Source organism: Prionailurus bengalensis, chromosome A3, assembly GCF_016509475.1.
Source record: "Prionailurus bengalensis isolate Pbe53 chromosome A3, Fcat_Pben_1.1_paternal_pri, whole genome shotgun sequence".
Taxonomy (NCBI): Eukaryota; Metazoa; Chordata; class Mammalia; order Carnivora; family Felidae; genus Prionailurus; species Prionailurus bengalensis.
Window position 1 is genome coordinate 36287504 of NC_057354.1, and position 14181 is coordinate 36301684.

General features: G+C 40.3%; 1 protein-coding gene across 1 annotated transcript in view; it reads left to right on the forward strand.

The window, feature by feature from the left end:
• Positions 1 to 12573: 12573 nt before the first annotated feature.
• The window catches only part of LOC122496575 (SLX4 interacting protein), a 179449-nt gene continuing 177841 nt past the window's right edge, over positions 12574 to 14181 (forward strand). The window contains exon 1 of the mRNA XM_043602893.1: positions 12574 to 13325. The gene's annotated coding sequence lies outside the window, so the exon portion shown is untranslated. The remainder of the gene's footprint in view (positions 13326 to 14181) is intronic.

Here is a 14181-nt window from a genome sequence, read left to right on the forward strand (position 1 = left end):
TAAAGATTATGTTTCCCATTGCTGGAACATACCATTTGGTTGACTAGATTAAATCGAACTTACCTGAAGATTCCAAGCCTGCTATTTCCCTTGGATGTGACTCTTCTGAGGACGTCCAAGTACTGGACCATCTGGCTCAGAAATGTTGTCCTTATTAGGCATTTGGAAAACAGGGCTGCTTTTGATTCTGTGCCATCCCAAATGTATGAGTCCGACTAAAGGTACCATAACAACCAGAACTTTGTAGTCTCTCCAGAAGTTCTGAAAGCTCATAGTACTTCAGCATCAGTGCACCTAAGAAAAGGCCAATAATTAAAGATAGGAACAAAACAACTCCCCCAAGTTCTACCTATGAACCACCACAAGTAAAATATTGCACTCTAATAAAAGTAGACTGTTAAAACATTTTTAGGTGTAATACAGTTTACTGTTAATTAAAAAGGATATGTTGTAGGCTCAAAGGGATAGCAGGAAATCAGGCTTGAGAACCTTATAAAGCAATAAAACCTTTAGTCAAAGATTGTAAAGGTGCCTGCCACATTACCTGCTAGAAAAGCTATATACATCTTTGGAAATGCTCACGCATAGATATCGTTTTCTTTATATAATTAACTATACTTTTTCTGAGCTGCAGTAAACTTAGATTTAAAAATAATTACATTTAGTCATTATTTTAACTGAAGAATCAAATGGTAATCCTTAAATATGTAGTAAGAACTTAGATTCTGCATTCCGACACATGTAAGTGATGGGTGTTTCAATGGAGATTGGGAGAGTCATGCAACAAATTTTGGCATGGACTCTGATTTAGGATGAATTAATGCTATTTCCATTTATGTCCTGAAGCACAGGATTTTAGTGGTTGCCCTTATCACTAATAACTCTACCACACAGGGGTCTACCCAGTTTACATGGAGAAATTGGAGCTAATAACTTGCATGGATTTACAAAGCTAATTTGTATTAAAGCAGATTTCGTTCCTGTCTTTGGTTTGTAAAGCCTGGACTGTGGCCCAGGAAATCTGTTTCTGATGATCTGTTGGCTTTGGGAACTTGAGTCTGGACAACCTTTAAAGACTTCTTAAACTTTTTTATTTAAGGGACACTCGTTAGGCTTTAGTGATTAGCTTATAGACTTGCAATAGTATGAACAGACCCACCTTCCAAGTTCCTTTCTGAGCATAGACAGACAATAAGGGCTGCTCCATCATCTGTGGGATATACTAAGAATTACGTCCAGTTGCATGTAGATGAAATTTGGTACATGCAATCTGTTACGTTACAATAATTTTGTATGAATGCCATTAGAAAAATATCTCAACAAAACTTACTTCTTTCCAAATCAAGATTAAAGTATACTGCTGGGATGCCTGCGTGGCTCAGTGAGCTAAGTGTCTGACTCTTGATTTTGGCTCAGGTCATGATCTTCTGGTTCGTAGGATCGAACCCTGTGTCAAGCTCTGCATTTACCGTGTGGAGTCTGCTCTCACTCCCTCTCCCTTTCTCTCTGCCCCTCCCCTCCCCTGTTCGCATGCACACTCTCTCTCTCTCTCTCTCTCAAAAATAAATGAACGTTAAAAAAAAATACAGCTAGTGAGGTGAACAACTGCCTCAGTGTTCTGGGTATATTAAAAATAAACGGCTCAGAGTTATGCCTATGTACATATATCATTTCCAGCATTAGAAACCATTTCTCTCAGTGTCCAAATTCACATTATATAAGGACTTTGTTGCAAAACTTAAACTACTAGAAAAAAACAATGGCCTAGTTGGCTTTCTGTGGCCTTTTCCTGTTCTAACGTGCTCTTGTATCCTATACACTTTCTGCAAACCTTTAGGGACCATACTTTTATTGACGTATTTATGTTCTATCTTTGGAGAAAGCCTATTACAATTAATTGTATCATTAAATTTCATTGTGAAGCCCACTATACAAAATGCTTTTGAGATTTGAGGATACAATAAAAGACAGTGGTCTGGAATAGTGAGGGAAGAACTATAGCAAGGATTACGTCGTAGAGGGACAGAAGCTGCACCAAAGTTACCTGGCTTGTGTTGCGTGATGTGATATTTTTGTCCACAAAATACCTACAATTAAAGGGTTAGAAGATAACATCATTCATATCTAGTTTCATCGGTACTTATGGTGATTCTAACACCTCTGAACTCTCAACATGAGGTTATCAATTCACATTACTTTTTTTTAAAAAAAAAATTTAATGTTTATTTTTGAGAGAGAGAGAGAGAGAGAGAGAGAGAGAGAGACAGAGTGCAAGCTGGGAGGGGCAGAGAGAGAGGGAGACAGATTCTGAAGCAGGCTCCAGGCTCTGAGCTGTCAGCACAGAGCCAGACGCCGGGCTTGAACTCATGAACTGTGAGATCATGACCTGAGCTAAAGTCGGACGCTTAACCGACTGAGCCACCCAGGTGCCCCAAGTCACATTACTTTTGATGGATGGCATTTCTTCTATGCAGTTTACTTCTCCATGATCTCTAATATAATTCAATATTTGTCAGCTTTTTTCCTGAATTATAAACTTTTAGGGAAATAGTTTATAGAAAATAGAGTTGTCTGCATAAAAGAATATAATAATAAAGTTGGGGTGAAGAACTCAATAACTAAAATTCAGAATAAATTAAACTATGATCTGTAATAGCAATGTTTGGGCAAGTGTTGTACAGGAGAGCCTCTCCATGTAAAACACAGTATGTGATGTGATGTACTGTGAACCTTCTTTGAGAAGAATCTTGGATTAACATCAAGTTAGCTTACACTTAATGAATCTTTGGTCATCCATGGGTTAAGGACAAAGGAGGCACTCCATTTTATTTACTCTGTGTTGAACGGTCTTATTTGTTTCCATTAGGATAATTTAAGGATCTATGCATCTTTTTATACATTTAGGTTGAGTTAAATCTGGGAATTATTATTTTTTTGGTTGAAAACTCATCATTGGTCAATATCACTGAGTCCCAGTAACAGACTTCCTGGCTAGTAAATGATGTAGACTTATCTAATGATTAGTTGCTTCTGTTTATGCAACACTTACATGCCCCCATTTCCTCAAATTCTCCATATGTCATATGTTGATTTGGGTAATGGGAGTGAGAGGCTGGTAACTATTTTCCAATGATTATTCTGTTGTATTCTGAGAGGTCTGGAAATCGGTCAGGATCTAGAGAGGGCTTTTTACTTTATAAAATGCTTTTATTAGAGTTTTCACATTTAATTCACCTAAAAACACTACCACACTGCATACATAACTGTCCATCTCCACCAAGCCTGATGGAACTGGCACTCTTTTAAAATGGTACAGGTAACTTTAACCTCCTTCATTTTTTTTTTCATTTAATAGGTTTTCAGCACACTACATGTCTCCAATAGGCTGAAAAACCAACTTCCCAGGACAAAACACATTAAACTTTACTAACGAAGGCTCATTGTTAGTTTTAAGAAAAAGACAACAGTTTTGAAATTTGATGTTAGATGTGATAGTGAGGTAATGCATTCCTTATTTTGTTCATATCTTCTTGTGGAGGTTTAAAATATAATCAAACATATTTTCGGGGTATAGTTTTAACATTTTTTTTTCTCAATTCTTCTGTGGGATTTTTTTCAAAATGAAAATTAGCATAACTTCCCATTTCTAATAAATATAGGCTTGCTTTTTAATAAAGTTAGAAAATATAGAAATAAGGAAAACTAAAAATGTCTGTTCTCTTTGCAGTTTAAACAAAAATGTGATGACGATTTACATGCTGTTTTATAATCTTTTCTTCCCCCAGAAATATAAATCTTCATTATCATTTTTGATAGCTTTATAATATTTGATTGTATGGAAACATGCTAATTTGATAGATCTCTGATTGATAGAAATTTGAGATTTGTTTCAATGTTAAATTTATTCCTAATTACGCTATGGCAACAAATATTCTTTTTTATTTTAGAGAGGGCGAGAGAGAGTGTGCAAGCCAGGGAGAGCAGCGGAGGGAGAGAGAGAGAATCTTAAGCAAGCTCCACGCTCAGCACTGAACTGGACACTGGACTCAGTCCCACAACCCTGGGATCATGACCTGAGCCAACATAAAGAGTCAGACGCTCAACCAACTGAGCCACCCAAGTACCTCTGGCAACAGATATTCTTGTAAATATTCCAGAGTCCTTGTTTACAGTTCCTATAATATGCTGCTTCTCAGGACAGTGTGAAGAATTACCAGATGTCTTCATTAATTCATTTTTCAAATGAACTTACGAGGTTTTCTAAAACTGTTGACTTTTACAAAGGTTCATGATGTTGAGCAGTGGGGATATTGAGATTCAATTTGGGAAGTGGGAAATTAAGCTATATGCAATTTATCTCATGATGGTCCTTCCCTCAAAACACTTGTCAAGTCATTTCAAGTGAGATGGAACTATTTTACTGACACCAGAGATATCTGAGTCTGAAACAAAACAAGAATGTGCTCAAAATGATCAGGTTTGATGATCAGTAACAGGCTGGTCCCTAAAAATAACTAGTCCTTGCTGTTTATTCATTGAGCTTTTCAAGTTTGCTTGGACTAAAGCAGCAACAGAAATGAGAACACAGTGATTTTTCCTCCTTGCTACCCCTGTTTGGTGTACTTGCAACTGCCTTTTTCTTATCTTTTCTGAATCTTTTTTTAATGCACTGATAAACAAAAAAGGTACAGGGCTCTTGGAAATATGAGAGAAGGTAAGAGAAGTAAAATTACCAAGTTTTAGCTCAACTAAAATAGCATTTAGAGTTTTACTCATTGAAATGCTTTAAGTTTAAAATACACTTAGAGGCAGTCTTCCCACAGATTATGCTTTCATATAGTCTTCTTTCAAAAATATATACCTTGCATTATTACAAAGGTTTCGTAATTTTTATCTCATTTTGTTTTCATAGCAGTTTTATGAGGCCACTTTATGAGGAAACACTAAATGATTGATTTCCAAGATTACTGATAGTGAATTGTGGCACTCAACTTAGATTTTGGAGTTGGTCTGGTAGTCTTGGCTGGTATTCTATAAAGCTGTTTTCAAAAGTCAAGAATTAGTGACCCAGCTCTGGCAGTAGAGTTAATCAGAATTTCCTGTGCAGGATGATGGATGAGAAGAACATTCTGAGTGAATCATGCATACTTGAGAGTCACCAAGGTCAACTATCCTAATGCGTTAAGCCTGGCATGTTTTTCTGATTCTCATGTCAGGTATGTAAGGGGTTAACAGTAGTCTTGTGCCAAATCGTCCAGAATTAGAGTCTATGTCCTCCAAACACATATCTGTGACCTACTAATAGTTGAGATTAGCTGGGCTAATTTTAGTTCAGTTTTCTTTAGCGTAGTACTTAGTACAGAATGAATAGCAAGAGTTAATGAACCATAGAATGGGGAGAAGTTTGCTATATCTCTACCGTAATAAAATATTATAATCTTCTGAGTACATAGAAATATAAAAACCAAGAAAGGAAAGCACTGAGTATATTACTGAAAACTACAAATATTCTTTAAAGTTAAGGCATTACTGTGTCTAAAGCAGCAACTTTCCCAACCCTTACTTTGTATTACAGAGATTATTATCTCTTCAATTTCTACCACTAAGGCCTCTGACAGGCTTGCTGAAGCTTGTTACATTCCAAGCTAACTGAAGGTCTCTTAGTGATGGAACTGGACAGTAAGGCAAAGGACAAAACGGCAATTAAGCTTCTTATAAAATCCTAAATAGCTTGGCTCTTGCTACTAGTTTACTCTTTCTATGTAGCATCATATTAATTAGAACCATCAAGTTTTGTTATTAGCCATTACTAAATTAGGCCTACAATAACCTGGATGCAGGAAATAGTCTGAAAAAGGTTAGCATTTTGCCTACTGGGCTTGCTGGACGCCATCTGCTGGTCTTTTAGACACAGTGTAAAGGTAGATTCTTTTTAGGTTTTCATTGCTGCTCTGCTTAAAGTATTTGAAAAATAGTAATTTTTAAAAACTTCCACCAAATGTAATTTAAACATGAAGAGGACATTAGAATGTTAAACAATTTAATGAGATCTTGTGCCTATGACAAGAGATGAAGTTTACTGGAACTGTATTTCTTTTACAATGTCGGCTACAGTTATTTGGGAACTCTTCATTTTTCTTTCTTTTTTTAATGTTTATTTTGAGAAAAAGCACACTAGTGGGGGAGGGGACAGAGAGAGGAGGGAGAATCTTAAGCAGGCTCCATGCTTGGCATGGAACACAATATGAGGCTCTATCCCACGACCATGAGATCATGACCTGAGCCAAAATCAAGAGTTGTGCGCTTAACCGACTGAGCCACCCAGGTGCCCTGGGAATTCTTCATTTCTGAGCTCCCAATCACTGATGCTAAAAATATCCTGTTTTTAATACGGCAGTTCAAATGTTGGCACTTTTTGTGTACATATTAGAAAGGACTGTGTACTGTCTTCATGCTTACTCAACTGGCACACTAGAGACCAACAGTTTCTTTTTTCCCCCTTTTATCAACTAAACACAGTTTGCTGAATTTTCATCTTGTCACTACTGTCAGCTCTTGATGAACTGAATGGATCATATACCTGAGTTCTAAAGTTTCCATTTGGCAAAATCCTATCATGGCTCTCTCCCCTCCATTCAAGGTTGGCTTGACCTACACCCAATAGCTACAGTGCTGACAGCACAGCTGGTCAGTAGTCAAGAACACAGTGAAGGTCGGGGTGCCTGGGTGGCTCAGTTGGTTAAGTGTCCAACTGTTGGTTTTGGCTTAGGTCATGATCTCATGGTTTTGTGGGTTCAAGCCCCACATTGGGTTCTGTGCTGACAGTGTGGAATCTGCTTGGGATTCTCTCCCTCGCTCCCTCTCTGCCCCTCCTCCACTTGCACAGTCTCTCTGAAAATAAATAAGTAAACTTAAAAAACAAAACAAAACAGCAAAGGTCAACATAGTTATATATGAGTATTTTATGGCCTCTGCTACCCTTCTCCATTATTGTGAATTCAATGTCTTTATACATAAATAATATAGTGAAAGCATCACAAGTTTTGTAGAGGAGCTTTACTAACAGTCCAAAATGTAAACAGTGAGTGAGTGATGAGGGACTAATGGGGAAGAGAAAATCAGTTTATTGCAGGCTGTGGCTCATCGGAAAGATTGTAGTTTTTTTTTTTTTAATAGACTTTATTGAGTTTATACACAACACTACAACTTTTCCATCTCCTTTCTGTTTTTAAACCTGGCTGCCATTTGATGCTGAGGTTGCTGAGGGAAGAGGAGTGGGTATCATGTTGAAAGCCAGATTGTTCCAGATTAAATGTGCAGTCAATTGACCCCTTAGGGCTACCCCTGGTTAGCTCTGATTTCTATCTTCATCATTTTCTTTCTCTTATTAAAAAAATTTTTTTTGAAAGTTTATTTATTTTGAGAGAGAGAGAGAGAAAGAGAGAGAATCCCAAGCAAGCTCCACTGCAGTGCAGAACCCAATGTGGGGCTCAAACCCACAAACCATGAGATCATGACCTGAGCTGAAGTTGGACACTTAACCAACTGAGCCTCCCAGGCTCCCCTATCTTCATCATTTTTAAGAGCTCTATTTTACTCTTCACCTTTGTTTCTGCAGCTAACCTACTGGCCAGAAGAAACTGTAGTTATTGCGTATCAGCACCTTCAACTTCCTGTCCCACATATAAAAACAGACCCACCCATCTTAGCTCTCATCTTAACCTTTTTCCCTGCATCTCTCCAGGGTTCTAACTCCACTACCTCTCTTACATCTCCCACCTCCCACTTATAATGGGGTCTTCCTCCTCTGCAAAACCTATTCTTCCCCATTGAAAAGAACGAAAACAAATTCCTAAAGCAACTGCTCTTTACTAGTCTCCCTTCTAGCTACTACACAATCTGATTCCTTTCAAATAATGAATCTTCTCCTAGAGTCACTTCCCACTTCCATTTTCAAACTCAAGTAACGTGCTTTTGTTCCACTCTCCATGGAAACTGCTCTGACTGTAAAGATCACCAGTCTCTCCCCTTACTTGATCTCTGAAGCATTTTGATGTGCTCCAGAAACTCCCTTAAGTACCTGGGACTCCAGTCTGTTCCTTCTCAGTCTCCTTTAACGGCCCCTCGGGTTTCCATCCCCCTTTCAACTTTATCAGAGATTTGTCCTTGGTTGTCTTTCCCCCCTGTTCCTTTCCTAGGTGGTCTCATTCACATCCAAAGCTTCTATTATAATGCATCCACTAACGACTACTGCACTTTCATCTCCAGCTTACACCCACATAGCCAACTACTACTCTTCACCTTTACCTGAACCCACAAGCAGTCTCAACTCATCTCATATAAATATGAATCCTCTTTCATTTCCAAACTGCTGTTCAACCTTATTTCCTGTTTTGGCAAAAAAAAAAACCAACCCAAAAACATAAAACATTTCCTGCTAAGCCATTCAATTCTGGATATAGTTGTCTCTACCCTTTTCCTTATATTCCTCATCCTATCAGTCACCCAGCCTTGCCATTTGACATGAAACTCTTATATATAACCTCTTCCCACAGCCATAGTCCTGACCCTCATTACTTCATATGACATCCTTGCTTATAATCCAGTGGCTCTCAAAATGTGGTCCCCCTCACCAATAGCATTAGCACCACCTGGGAACTTTTGAGAAATGCAAATTCTGTGGCCTCCTCTGACTTACCAAATCAGAAACTCTAGGGTGGGGTCCAGTAATCTGTGTTTTAACATATTCTGGAGAGTACGTTAAATTTTGAAGTTAAAGTCTGAGAATCACTGTTCTACTTTACTCTTCACTGTATATACTCCACACACTTAACAGCCATCTTGCAAAATCCCCACATCTGGTTGTTATGCTTTGCTTAGAAGCCTTTACTGATATTTTTGTTAGAAGGTGAAATCTAAATTTCTTAGTACAGCATAATAAGCCCACCAGGATCTAGTTCCTGTCTACCAGTTTTCAGAAGGTAAAGCACAATCAATCATTTTCGTAAGAATGCACTGTCTTATAGTGTGATCAAGGGGATGAACTGTGGAATCCTACTGCCTGAGCTTTCCGTCTCCACCCCTGCACTTTACCACTAGCTGTGACCTTGGATGAGTCACTAACCTCACTAAGCCTCAGTTCCATCATCTGTAAAATGAGTGTAATGACTTCCACATCACAAACTTGTTGTGAAGTTAGCACAATACCTGGCACTTAGTCTGGACTCAGTGATTATTGGCTATTACTCTTATTTTGATTATTTCAAAAGGAATAGAGCCAACCTCGAGTGTAGTAAGAACAGAAGAGGACTGGAATGACTGCCCAGACTAAGGGATGTGGCCCCCATAAAGGAGGCCTGCTTCTCTGGGCAGTTTGAGTTAGTCTGGAGGTGAATAAAGATACCCTGATTCTCATGAAAGAGGTTCTGAGATCTTTGGGGCCATTTTGATTAGACAGGGGTGGATCGATAATCAGATTCCAGGATGTTATAGGAAAGATAGCAAACTCCTACAGTGAGAGCCAGGAAAGCAAATTTTGAAGGAAACAGGAAAATTCAAACACAGCAAAGCAGCAAAAAATAGGGTGAATAATTTATTTGTTTCTCTGATAACAGCTAACAGAGTTGCTGTTAAATATTAGAGTCCTGAGGGGTTAAATATTAGAGTCCTAGTGGACTATATTTTCAGAAATGTTGTTGGTTACTTAAGAGCAAAGGTATTAAGTAATGATGGGAATCCAATTCTCACTACCACAAATTAGTTATCATCTTGGGCAAGTCACTTCTCTCCTGCCTCAATTTAATAATCTGTAATATCAGCTATATTATGAAGACCACTACATATTTATATTTATTTATTGCTTACTAAAGGGTCTAGCATGTGGGAAGAGTTCAATACATGGCAACTATTATTAGTGGAAGTATATTATCTTTAATACAAATTAATAGAAAAAGGCACCTCTGGAGATTCCTGCTTGACCAAAGCAGTTGTTTATTATCACCTAATATTTCAACTATAATACTTGGTTATAATTTATAAAACTGAGAAATATTATAAAGACATATCTCCAAACAGTGTTTATATCACTTAGGGCTTATCAATTTTCACTTCAAATATGTGTGAGATTAATTTTATTTGAATGTTTACTTAGTGTCTGTTAGGTGCTAGCAGGACACTAGGCTGGGTGGGGGATGGTGTGAGTGTGATGGTAACTACCAAATTGAATAAGGCATGTTTCCTGTTCTCAAAAGAGAATATAAGCCTGAGAAGAGAAAGGTACAATCCAAATAAAACATGATTAAATGCTGTATTCGAGCAAAAACAACAACAACAACAAAACAACCCAAACTGTAGAGATTAAAAGTCTGTACCAAGTTGACTATTTTCTCAAAACTTCCAGACTTCTCAGTTTCTCCCCTATCTTCCATCTATTTTTACATACTCCATCTTTGGTAGTAGCAGGGAGTCAATATCTATGAAAACCAGTAACAGCCACCCACTGCAGCAGGAGGTAGCAGCCATTGTTTTTTCTCGGTTATATTCTCAGCGCATAACAGAAAGTGGAGCGTCTTCCTCCTTTTGTCCTACACAGGGTTTCATTCTTGTGCTTAGTTCAGATGTCACCTACTCAGAGTCCTTCTCTGAGCACTCAGCCTAAAGTTTCTTCCCTCTCCCACCATCATTATTCTCTAGCACATCCCACCATTACTTCTGAAGCCCTCCCATTGTGGTGAATGCTGTGATGTGCCACCTCGATCCCCTTTAAGAATGAAAGGCTTATTTCCCCAGCTCTCCGGATTGCTGAGACAGATCTCAGTTGTCAGCCCCTTTACAGGACACACTTGGCTGAAGAGAAGGGAAGTCAGGCCTTCTTTCCAGGGCAATAGGCATCCAATGACCACCCAGGTATAGACTTGGCTCTTCCCTCCAACTTGGGACACCTCTGAAGGGCCAAACCATCACCTAGAGTTCCCTTGGGACGGAACTGCAGCTTAACTTTTTCTATCCACCCATTCCTGCTTCCTTTCTTCCTTGGTAAGATCCAGAAAATCCTTTCTAATAAATGTCCTGCCCACAAATCTCCTTCCCTGGGAACCCACCTAGGATAATCTGGAAACACTTTGTTCACTGTTAGCGTACTTGTTTATTGTTCCCTCTCCTATCACTAGAATATAAGCTGTATGTGGTCAGGGACTATGTCTGTCTTGGTCACTGACGAATCTGCTAACTCAGTGTGTGTGTGTGTGTACATACACACAATTATATATATACGTATACAACATATGTGGATATATAAATATATGGAGGAAGTTAATGAATGACTAAACTGCCAGAATTGAGAACCTCTGAGACAGTTACAGTATTTGGGCACGGTCCTATTGGAGAAGATAAACATGACGCAGGACGTCTTCATCTCAAAAGGATTCCGTCGCCCTAATGTCAAAAGTCCTGTGAGTCCTGCTTCTGCTTTCACGCAGTTGGCACTAACCCTGCTGTCCAACAGTTCTGACTTCCAGTTCCACGTCAGAGGGTGGCCGTCACCTCCCACATAGACACAGGCATAGTATGCTCTCTCCCTGAGAAGGAGTGACCAACAAGTCACACAGATTTCAGCTAGAAGGTGGCAGCGCAGGTGCAATCGGTGCTTTCACTGGAACACCTTTTCCATCTACTCCACGGCGTGGCCGCGCAGATGCGAGAGGAAGAGGGTCTACACCTGGAATTCTTAGCCGCCCTACCGCCATTCACATTCCCTCCAGCTGCAAGTATTTACTGCCCATGGCTATTTTAAGGGTAGGTCTTTAATTTTATAAGGAGCCGGCCTCCTTGTCCCCGCCCCCAAATATCCTTCAGTGAAGACACGAGTGACCTTTCTGAGAGGGGGCAAGGGGCACCAACAAGCCCACCTCCCCTCTCTTCGGCCAGGTAGAAAGCAGGTTTTTCCACCTGAGGTTCCAGAGCTCTCACCTGCCCACCAGCCGCTGAGCCTCTCTAGGCCACCGCCACCAGCTGGCCCCAGAGGCCGAGCCGCACGGAGCCGCCGCAGCCTGTCCCGGCAACCTGCGCTCGGGGCTTGGAGACGGAGCATGCGTAGTTCTGTGGTTGGCGCGTGCGCTGCTCAAAATCCGCTTCTCCGGGTTTTAGCGAGGGTCTCAGCCCTGAAAGCTTTTGGCCCAGACCGAAAAGGGCCAGGGGGCGGAGCTTATTTAGCATCAGTCTCAGCAAATGTGTTGAAACCAAAGAATTTAGCATCAAATGGGCTTGTTAGGGCACAGTATCTGCCTCATGGCCCGCGTTTAGGAGACATTTATTGAATGAATCACACAGTAGTCAATAGTTCGCGGCAGTCTTCCGTCCTCCCAGACTTGACCAATCACAAGGCGTGGTTCGTTTTCAGCGCCGGTTCCTCGCCGCCTTTTTACGTGTGCCTTCAAAACCAGGAGAAAAGGATTGGACTACCACCACTTCTCCGCATCACACTGGAAAGTGGACATGCGCAGTGCGAGGGGGCCACATCACAAAGCTTTTGCCCTCAGCTCTTTGTAGGGGGAGGTCTACGGGGAGATTAGGGGTCCGCCAACACTTGCTGTCCTCAAAGTGGATAATTTTGGCGCTCTCTCCCCATCCTGTTTCTTAGTTGGAGGACAAAACTTTCATTCTCTTGTAGCATTCAAAATAATTATGGAGGGAATTATGTTAATCGCTATTTTAGAGTTTATCTGGTATTGTGAAAGCCACCTTTACTTTCCAACCGTTTTTATAATGTAATTCTTGTGTTAGTAACTTTCCGGTATCAAGAAGCTCTGTACCACAAAAAAGTTCGGTATTCTTTTTCTCTCGATTACCTCTGCTGTCTAGCACTATGGGTAATGGAGATTCGTTACCTGCCAATCATACTCACTGCGTTCCTAGTCTCTGAATAGCCAGCCTTGGTCGCCATTTTTGTTTTGGGCTGTCCTTGAGAAATGAACGGTGGCCATTTTTCTTTCGGGCAGATCCTTCTCGCTATTCAGGCCCCTCACCCAGTGTTTCGCAGCCATCTTAACTCCTGGTTATGGCTTCAAGGCGACAGTGAGGCTGCCCAAATCATCTTGTGTTTGGGCAGCGGCAGCTTCCCCTCTCCACCCCCACCCCCCAACGCGCGGGGAGACCCTGGGAAAGGGGAAGTAAGGCCGAAGGTTGAATCCCCAAAGCACCTGAAGGTGGGCTTCAGAGCCTGCTGCCTGTGTAGTCTAAGTTTGCTCAGCCAAGTACTACTCCACCAGTGACCCTGGACAGTAACAAAACTAATAAAAGCCCGAACCCAAACCCTGCCACCATCATAGGTAAGAACATGGAACTCCTGACAACCTGAGATGGTCCTTCACTTGCACTGAACTATTTGCCCATCTCCTCTCCCCCTCTGTTTTTTTTTTTTTCTTTGATTTTTGAGCCTTTTCTGAATTCTTTTTCCTGTGCTTCCACCTTTTTCTCGTTGTTTTCAAAGTGCTAAAGAGTTGTTAACAGAGGGTGCAAGAAACCTGGGCTTGAAAGTGAAAGTATTAATCTGGGTAATTTTTTGGTTTTTTCTTTAGGACAAAATCAGTGAATGGGCCAGGTATTTGTATCAAACTATGGCTGCCGACCACGATTTATACAAATACAGTTTCAGACATTTTTAGGTTGTGACATAAATACGGATTGTGTTTGTATATACTGCCCGTTCATTTATTCATTGGATTTATTGAGTACCTAATGTGTGCTAGACCATCAAGATTCTGCGGTAAACCAAACAAACAACCCCTCTCTCTCATGGAATTTACAATCCAACTGACCTCGACAGCTACTAGGTTGCAGCAAGTCACAATATTCTATGGTTCTTAAGCCACAAAACTGACAACAAGTATCCCCTGGCTTCTTTCTCAGTATCCTCACGTTTGTTTGTTTGTTTTTTCCATACTAGGGGTAAATTGTATTGACACTTGTTTCTTGGGACCTAGACACCCCCAGATTTGAAGACCAGTTGGCTAATTTGATGATCAATATTCAAGGTTTAGGGTCTTGCTCAAAGTGTAGTATACTGACTCTCATCACCTGGGAGCCTGTCAGAAATGTTAGTTTCAGACTCCATCCCAAGACCCACTGACTCAGAATCTTTTCTAGAGAGTGCACCTTAAAGTTCAAGGAGCATTAATTCGGGGC